The sequence below is a fragment of the Thalassophryne amazonica genome, chromosome 4 (assembly GCF_902500255.1).
Source record: "Thalassophryne amazonica chromosome 4, fThaAma1.1, whole genome shotgun sequence".
NCBI classification, from domain to species: domain Eukaryota; kingdom Metazoa; phylum Chordata; class Actinopteri; order Batrachoidiformes; family Batrachoididae; genus Thalassophryne; species Thalassophryne amazonica.
Genome location: NC_047106.1, coordinates 48,864,390 through 48,874,517, shown reverse-complemented (window position 1 = coordinate 48,874,517; position 10,128 = coordinate 48,864,390). Strand labels below are relative to the sequence as shown.

The following is a 10,128-nucleotide window of genomic DNA, read 5'->3' as shown; positions in this document are numbered from 1 at the left end:
CCAAGGGTCCTTAGTGATATTCCAGTCAGGCTGGAGTTTGAACCGAGGATCCTCTGGTCTGAAGCCCAATGCTTAACCACAAGTCCATCACCTCCCTGAGTGTTGTGTTGTAATTGAAGACTGAGTGACTTCTGGCATTAAGGATTTTGCACAAGAACATTTAAGCTGTCTACAAGCTTAAATTATCTTTTAACACAAAGTGATGCAGTGGTAGAGCTCATTCACATCCCCAAATTACAACACTTTCCTCAGAGACATCAGCATTGCATCCCAGCTGGAAAGGTAACCTTCTGTACAGGTGCTGTCTGTAATGCACAGGGAAATGGTTGGTTGCTATGACGTGTCCGTGTAACAGTTTCATAGATGGGATGTTTTGTTTGTGTTGATGAGAAGTATAGAAAATGACAAACAGTTGTAATGTGTATCAGTGTATTTGGAGAAAGCTTATGACAGGATGTCGAGAGAGGAGTTGTCGAGGGTAACAGAGAAATATGTGAATGTGACGCAGGATATCTGAGGACAGTGTGACAACAGTGAGGTGTGTGTGGTAGGAATGTTGGATGGATTAAAGGTGGACATGGGATTCCATCAAGGATCAGGTCTTTGGTGTTTAGGCAGACCCAGGATTTGCTGCATATGGGATAGATACAGGATTTCACGCAGCTCTATCCATGACAGAGAGTAAATGTATTTTTTTAGTTCAATGTTTTTGAGTTGGATTACATCTCTTGTCATTTGCGTTGGATGAAGTTACTCTACAGCGCATTAAGTGGGTTTTTTGACGTCACACCAGACTGCCTTCAATATTTTGTCAATTTTAAGTTTGATTTTGTGTAAATGACTTCATCTCATGAAATATCACTCTTCATTTATTCATTCATTTTCTATACCTGCTTATTACGATTGAGGGTCATGGTGGGGGTGGGGGGATTCGAACCTATCCCAGCAGTCATTGGGCAAGACACGAAGTACACACTGGAGAGTCTATCGCAGAGAGACTCTCTCAGTCATACCTATACTCAAGTTGGAGTCACCAGTTCACCTCATGTGCATGTCTTTGGAAGTAAGAGGAAGCCGGTGTCACAGACCGAATGGTCCCCGAAAAATCGGTCTCCCGATGATGCGTTCCACGGATTAACACCTCATTTCTACTTGCAGATAAATCAATGTCACTGTTTACAGCCCCAGTTCCAATGAACTTGGGATGTTGTGTAAAATGTAAATAAAAAACAGAATACAATGATTTGCAAATCCTCTTCAACCTATATTCAATTGAATACACCACAAAGACAAGATTTTTAATGATCAAACTGACAAACTTTATTGTTTTTGTGCAAATATTTGCTCATTTTGAAATGGATGCCTGCAACACATTTCAAAAAAGCTGGGACAATGGTATGTTTACCACTGTGTTACTTCACTTTTCCTTCTAACAACACTCAATAAGCGTTTGGGAACTTAGGACACTAATTGAGTGTCATGATTGGATATAAAAGGAGCATCCCCAAAAGGCTTAGCTGTTCACAAGCAAATATGGGGTGAGGATCACCACTTTGTGAACAACTGCATGAAAAAATAGTCCAACAGTTTAAGAACAATGTTTCTCAACATTCAATTGCAAGGAATTTAGAGATTCCATCATCGACAGTCCATAATATAATCAGGAGATTCAGAGAATCTGGAGAACTTTGTACATGTAAGTGGTAAGGCCGAAAATGCAGTGCCCTCACGCGGCACTGCATTAAAAACCAATATCATTGTGTAAAGGATCTTACTGTGTGGGCTCAGGAACACTTCAGAAAACGATTGTCAGTTAACACAGTTCATCGCTACATCTACAAGTGCAAGTTAAAACTCTACCATGCAAAGTGAAAGCCAAACATAAACAACATTCAGAAATACCGCTGCCTTCTCTGGGCCTGAGCTCATTTGAAATGGACAGATGCAAAGCAGAAAAGTGTGCTGTGGAATGATGAGTACTCATTTCACATTGTTTTTGGAAATCATGGACGTTGTGTCCTCCAGACAAAAGAGGAAAAAGACCATCCAGATTGTTACCAGTGCAAAATTCAAAAGCCAGCATCTGTGATGTATGGGGGTGTGTTAGTGCCCATGGCATGGGCAACTTAGCATTTGTGATGGCACCATCAATGCTGAAAGGTACATCCAGGTTTTGGAGAAACACATGCTGCCGTCCAAGCAGGGACATCCCTGCTTATGTCTGCAAGACAGTGCCAAGCCACATTCTTCACGTGTTACAGCAGCGTGGCTTTGTAGTTAAAGAGTGTGGGTACTGGACTGGCCTGCCTGCAGTCCAGACCTGTCACCCATTGAAAATGTGTGGCGCATTCTGAAGCACAAAATACTGCACTGGAGACCCCAGACTGTTGAACAACTGAAGTCGTACATCAAGCAAGAATTGGAAAGAATTCCACCTATAAAGCTTCAACAATTAGTGTCCTCAGTTCCCAAAAGCTTATTGAGCGTTGTTAGAAGGAAAGGTGATGTAACACAGTGGTAAACATACCACTGTCCCAGCTTTTTTGAAATGTGTTGCAGGCATCCACTTCAAAATGAGCAAATATTTGTACAAAAACAAAAAGTTAATCAGTTTGAACATTAAATATCTTGTCTTTGCAGTGTATTCAATTGAATATAGGTTGAAGAGGATTTGCAAATCATTGTATTCTGTTTTTTTTATTTACATTTTACGCAACGTCCCAAGTTCATTGGAATTGGGGTTGTAAACAGTGACACTGATTTATCTGCAAGTATCTCATATCAGCCGATTATATCTGCTCTCATCCTGACAAAAAGATAGGAGGCAGAGCTGGATTTGGCAGAGCTGAAGACTATGATTTTTCTTGGGTGTGTCAAAAATTTGTCATTCCAGTAGTACATGGATTCTGCAGAGAAGTCCTGAACCAAAAATGACCTGTTGTTGCCTTAAGTCACTGGTTAGTGTTACACTCAGTCTCACTACCACACAGTCAGAATGGAAGCAGATGCACCAGGACCCTAAAAACTTCGACCTTTGTTGTCCTGCAAACATATCAGCATTTTCAAGCATTTCTGTCCTGCGGTCTCATGACTGCATGAGGTGTTCCTGGTTGTGCTCACAGCAAAAAGAATGTGAGTACTGATGGTATATGCCTCAAAGTTCCAGAATTGTGCAACAGCAAATGTAATTTAACACCACATAATTTACTCTGGCTTGAAAAGCATCTCCTTGGTTTGTTTTTTGCTCACACATGAGAATCTATGCCCTCTGTTGTAAAACTGCTACACTGCCAGCTATTGTAGTTTAGAGCACATCACTGCACCTACACAGACGGACGTCATAAATGTCACTGTACTGACACCAAGGACTCTGACAAAGCATTTGCCATGGCTGAATGATACTCTGTCCAAGCTAGCTGGATACATTTTAATATAATTCAGAAGGTGTGGAGAGCAATCACTATGTTTATCATTTGTCATATTGCTTTTCTTAAACCTTTTTAAATGGGTCTGCCAATCACGGTGGCACACAGTAGGCTCCAGTAAAAGTATTAAGTAGAAAAAAAAATTTGGGTGATTCGTTAACTATGGGCACTATTGGCCTTGTAAATGTAATTTACACCACACCATTGCCTTACAATATAAAGCGCCTTGGGGCAACTGTTTGTTGTGATTTGGCGCTATATACATGTGCTCTGATGTCACTGTTTATCTCCATAGAAACTACCCAAACAATCTTTCATACAAACTGTTTAAAGGGACATTACAGTGTTGTGGTGGAAATTACGGCAATAGTGTGGGACAACTACATTTTGTTTAAAAAAATCACAACAGTTGTATGACATTGAATACCCCAATTATGTTTTGATTATTTTACTGATATTTTATTCAGAGATATTTTAAAACATTAGAAAAAACGTTTCTTTACCATTCATTTTTATCACTGAAGATCAAAAGTCTGGGTGTGGGACAAGCACAAAACGGCAATATTTGCATATAATGATGCTGAAAAAAGGTGAAAAAGTCATCATAGACTACTAGAACAAATTTCTTAACACACTTTCATTGTAAAGATAACTATAAAAGTGTGAAATTTCCCCTTTTTTCTGTTTTTCATACAATATGATCAAAAGACATAATAAGTGCTCGTAGTCTAAGAATCACCCATTTCTGAATATATTTTTAACAAACTGGCTGTCATATCCTATCAGTGTAAAAATACAAATTTAACGAATTTTAAAATAAATTTCAAATATAAATAAATAACTATAGTATATGAAAAGGTCTTTTGTAACCTATCACCTTGTGTGGCTTGTAGTTACGTATGTGGGGAACTACTAGTATTTAAAAAACACACACACAAAAAAAATTCACAGTCCATGTCCTTGAATGTCTTGTTCCAGTAGCTCATTTTCCACCACGTTGCCCTGGTTCATCAGTACGTGATGCAGACCCATGTGATATCAGAGGCAGTATGGCCTTAGTTTTATATCTCTTGCTTATATTCTAAGGCTACTATCTCACTAAAGCATGACTTGTGGAGAGGAGGAGGAGACGCAACAGCATGCGAAAACAGCCGAAGAGGCGATAAGTTTCTCATGTAAAATTTCACTGAATAGGTCCTCCCAACATGTGCGTGCATGGCGGCTGACTATCTACTGCATGCTGTCTGGAGTGGCAGCGAAAATTACAGCCACAAGTCTCAAGAGGTCCGCACACATACCATGCAGTGCCCACGTGAAAGTCGAGTGACACTAGTGCGGTTTTTGCAGGCGCAAGGATTTGTGCGTGAATCTCACACGGCATTCTCACGGATGTTCAGCGCCACTGTTGCGGCTGTGATAACCACACATTTGTGCATGCAGTGCTCAGGATGGATGTGGACTATTACATCGTTACTAGTGTGTTGCCCGTGGGGATCCACAGGCTCTAGTTTGGGTAGCAGGGTTCTAGCCATGGTGGGAGGCGGTGACCTGGTTCATTAAACTTAAATCCACTTCTGTCTTTGGAAAAATAAATAAACAAACAACAAATCTGGTTTGTGCAGCGTGCATGTGGGGTGTGTGTTGAGTAGGAGCATTAAACTTAAATCCACTTCTGTCCTCAAGATAATAAAAAAATAAATAAATCCAGTAATAAATCCAGTATGTGCAGGTTGTCCATGGCCTGACAGGTTGTTTCCAGCCCATGTGTGCACGTGGGGTGTGTGCTGAGCAGGAGCATTAAACTTAAATCCTCTTCTGTCCTCAGAAAAATAAATAAATAGAGGTAAACACAGTGAATCCTTTCATGCAGCTCCTGCATCCAGTCCAGTCAGTGTGCTTGCATGATGGGTGTGTGCTATCTAGCAGCATTAAATGTCATTTCCACTTCTTTCTTCGGAAAAATAAATATATAAATAAATAAACGCAATGAATCCAGTTCCTGCAGCTTGTCTGTGACTGGGCAGGATGCATACAGCTCACTTACGAGTGTGCATGTTGGATGGGTGCCGGCCAGCTGCGGAACGGGGTGGCCGGAAGCTGCTGGAGTGTTCATTGACTTCCAGAAGTGCTGTTCCTCTCTGATCATATAAAAGTGAAAGTGTGTGTCAACCCCTCACACGTTGTCTCGCATGTTGTGCACGTACTGAGTCGCAGGGATAATGTGGTGAGGGGTACGAGGTGCCTGCCTGAAGATTTGGCGAGGGAGTTCTTCGCTGTAATTTTTTTGTTTGTTTATTCAAAAATCAAGTGACATGTGCACGCCGCCCCACGACTGAGGCGAGGGGACAGTGAACAGTTGGAAACCTTGCGCCGATCTGCGTGAATTTCTTCGCAGATGCTGTCTGCGGGCTGTCACAGCCATGACAGGTACTAGCCTAAAGTAGGCTTGCTCAGCATTATGAGTCTTACCTGAGGACTGGTGATGAGTTCTTTCTTTCTTTTTCTTTCTTTTTTATTTGTGCAAGGACAGCATACAGTTACATTATGCTCATTGAGCAGAGATGTTTGTACCAGATTATAGCTGCAACAGCTAATTTCCATCTGTAGTCCTTGAGGGTCAGGGGGATACACATAGGGCTATTAAATACAACACAAACAACACCTACAAATTATGTAATACTAAATTCATAAAATATGTAATACTAAATTCATTCATATGTCATTCATCTCTAAAATACTGTGCCATATCAAAACCTTTAAAACAGTCATTCATAATTCATCCATGTCACTCATGTCATGCAATATCAAAACTTCAAAATTATCAAGACATTTATAATTTCATCTAGGTCACTCTCTCAATTACTGTGCAATATCAAAACATTTATAAAAGATATTCACCATTCATGCAGTTCATTCATCTCTCAATTACTGTACAAAGTCAGAACACTTATTACATATGTTCAATGTTACCTTTAGCAGTACTCTGTGTTTAATACCTGCATCTTTGGTTTTGGAGGAGCCATGATTTTACCTCTACAGAAAATGTCTTAAAGTCTGGTTGTGTTTTAATTTCTTCTGGTAGTATGTTCCACTTCTTTGTGGCTCTGTATGAAAACGTTGATTGTGCAAATGCAGTCTTACATTTGGGAATAGTGCACTGCCTCCGAGTGGTTGCTCTTGTTACCCTTGTTATTGTATCAGAGGACAGGTGAGTGAAGTTCTTGAGAGGTGGCGGAGCTTGATTATGGACTATTTTGTATACCATTTGGACCTCATGGAGAAAGATAAGATTTTCAAAGCTAAATATGGCGTATTTGCTCAATATATGACAATGGTGGTATTGAATGCTTTTTTGGTCGAGGATTTTAAGAGCCCTTTTGTACAGGGACTCCAAGGGTCTTAACGTTGTTGAATTTGCTTGGGACCAACTAGTTATACAGTAAGTAAAATGAGGTGTTATCATTGCATTTAGAAAGCATTTTGCAGCCTCTGTTGTTAGTGTATTTCTGATGCTTTTAAAAGTAGCTAAATTAAATTTCAAAGTGTTTGAGATCTTTTTTATATGCATCTTAAAGCTGAGAGTTGAATCTAATGTAAGCCCTAAATATTTAAATTCAGTTACATTTTTTAAAATTTGATCATTGATAATAATATTTGGATATACTGTTGTTTTATTTTTAATAGTGAAGTACATAGCTGCTGTGTTTTCTAAGTTTAGTGTTAGACAGGATTCCTGAAGCCAGGTAGAGACTCTTCCCATGGCTATAGTTAGTTTGTTCACAACCTCGGTCATATTTGTTCCGTGTGTGTATATTATTGTGTCGTCTGCATACACTTGTATGCTCACATTGTCACATGCTAAAGGTAAATCATCTATATACAAAGAAAATAGTGCCGGGCCCAAAATTGATCCTTGTGGTAGACCTATATTACACAGTTTTGTCTCAGATACTACATTATTAATTCTGACACATTGATTTCGCCCTGATAAATAGGATTTTAACCAGCTTATTGTATTTTCTGATAGTTTGAATCTTTGTAATTTTGAATAGAGATGTTCATGATTTACGGTATCAAACGCTCTGCGTAGGTCTAAGAGAATTGCTCCAACAACTCCTCCTTTGTCTAAATTTGATTTTATATTTTCCAAGAGATAGCTACAGGCTGTATCTGTAGAGTGGTGCTTTCTAAAACCAAACTGCATGGGATGTAACAACGCATTTGATTCTAGATGATCGATTATTTGCCTGGACACTACCTTTTCTATGATTTTAGAGAATATTGGAAGGATGCTGATCATTTCTTGTTTATTACCAGATTTGTGTATAGGAATTATTGCTGCAATTTTCATTTTATCTGGGAAAGAGTATTGTTTGATTGAAAGATTTGTTAACCTTGTTAGTGGTGTGATTAGGTGTTCATAATTTTTTTTAATGAGCGCTGAGTCTATTCCATAGATGTCTTTGCTTTTTGTATTTGTCAGAGAGACTAAGGTTTTTTTTTACCTGAAGTTCATTTGTTAGGCATAGGTTCAGTTTTGGTTTTGTTATTGGTCTTTTTTGGGGTACACTGGAGTGAATTTTTGGCTTAGTTCATATAGAAAATTGATAAAATATGTATTAAAATGGTTTGCAATACTTAGGTTATCATTAAAAATTTAATTACAACATTTAATTTGTGTAATTTCACATTTTTGATGATCTTTGCCCATCAATTTATTGAGTGTTTCCCATAACGCTTTATTATTGCCTTTTGCTTCTTTTATTGTATTTAGGAAAAAATTCGCTTTAGCTTTCTTGAGTTCTGATGTTACTTTGTTCCTCATCCCTTTAAATACTACGTGATCTGTGTACCGGCCTGATTTTAAAAAATTTTTAACGCCATATCTCTGCTTTTCATCATTTGCCTCAAGGTCTCATTTAACCAGGGTATATTTTGCTTTTTATTTTTTATTGGTATTGTCTTCCTGTATTTAGACAGTATTTCTTGGATTGTGCGTATTATTTGATTTGCCACCTCTTCACAGTCAGGTCCTGCAATGTTTTCATCCCAGTTAATCAGCCCAAGATCATTTTCCAGAGATTCTAAATTCCTTTTTGGAATAATATCTACACATTTTACCTTTATTTCTCTATTTTGGTTTTTAGTCCTAAGTCGGGATAATTTACGTGCAACTAATGTAAGATTGTGGTCAGACATTCCAGTTATTAAATTGTATGTTTTAGAGATACGGTCTACTTTATTACTAAGAATTAAGTCCAGTAGCGTTTGTGATTTATTGGTGATTCGGGTAGGCTTATTGATTAATTGTGACAGTTGGTATTTGGCGCATATGTCACTCAATTTCTTTCTTGTTTTTTTGTCCATCCAATTTAAGTTGATATCCCCCAAGAGTATTATTTCTTTTGCACTGTAGATTTTTAACAGATTGCCCAGGTCATCATAGAAATTTTCCTTAGCAGTTGGTGGTCTGTAGAGGACAAATACAAGAAAGGACATTTCAGGTGATAATGTAAATTTTACACCAATACACTCTAGGTTGTTATTGGGTAAGTCCAGTTGTTCACATTGCAAATGTTCTTTGGCATATATCATAACCCCTCCGCCTTTGCAATTTAATCTATCATTTCTATATATTTTGTATCCAGGTACTGTTATATGGCTTAAGGGGGAGTGTGGTTTTAACCAGGTCGCCGAGAGACACAGATAGTCTAAATTTGAGTCCGATAGAAGATGTTGAAGCTGTTCCGCTTTTGAAAATATACTTCTAATATTAATGTGCCCCCCAAATATGCCCTTTGGTTTTAGCTTTCGGTCCCATAAAACCCTGGCAACCCTGACGCGCAGCAAAAAAAACCTCCGTCTTGGAAGTCTCACAGGACATGTTGGGGCATGTCCAGCTGTTACACAATTTCTCGGATACTCACTCGACTGAAAGCCATCGAAAGCCATCTGAATCTTTTGAATGGTTTCCAACACGGAGGTGTTTTTTTTTTTTTTTGCTGCGCGTCCTGAGCTGCTTCGTGCCGACGCGCGAAATCCTCCGCACGTCTTTCATTACAAAATCTCCTGTAACAGTGGAATGTGCCGTGAAATTGCTATGTCCAGCTCTGTTGCCATTTCTGTGGTAGTCACATGATGTCCCGGATCAACACAGCATTCAGTTTAGAAATGATCTGGTCCATCCAGCCTGTCGAATGGCCGCTCGGCGCGCCGCGCGCCCTCCGCCACTGTGGGCCGTCTTTAAAAAGGATTTAACAGTCCATAATCCGCGTGACGCTGACAGAATCTTCAACGATATCCAACTGAATCTATCGAATGGTTTCCAACTGCCTGTCTCTAACAGTTTCTGAAAAAAATTTCATGGAGCAAAGCGGCAGTCTCTCAGCAAGTTCTCAGACAAAAGAAATCCGACGGGAGGGGTGGACCAGTGCTCACTCAAAGCCTGCCCACAGGCGAATGACGCAACCGACAGGCGTGGAAAAACTCACACATGCGCACGAAGGTTCAAGCTTGGCTGATGCAATCACACGTGATTCAAATCCATATAGTTTTTGAAAAAAATGAAAAGGTCCGTTACTTTTTGGACAGACCTCGTACATACAGCTTTACCTGCATTCTGACAGTATCATTAAATATTTATTTTTGATGGCTATATTATCTTCACAATTGAGTAACAATTTGTTTCAAGTGATGTTTATTT

General features: G+C 39.1%; 1 protein-coding gene across 1 annotated transcript in view; it reads left to right on the top strand.

Annotated features, from left to right (window-relative positions):
* Window positions 1-10,128, top strand: part of LOC117508169 (calsyntenin-2-like) — a 1,041,373-nt gene that overhangs the window by 290,740 nt on the left and 740,505 nt on the right. The gene's annotated exons all lie outside the window — the stretch shown is intronic.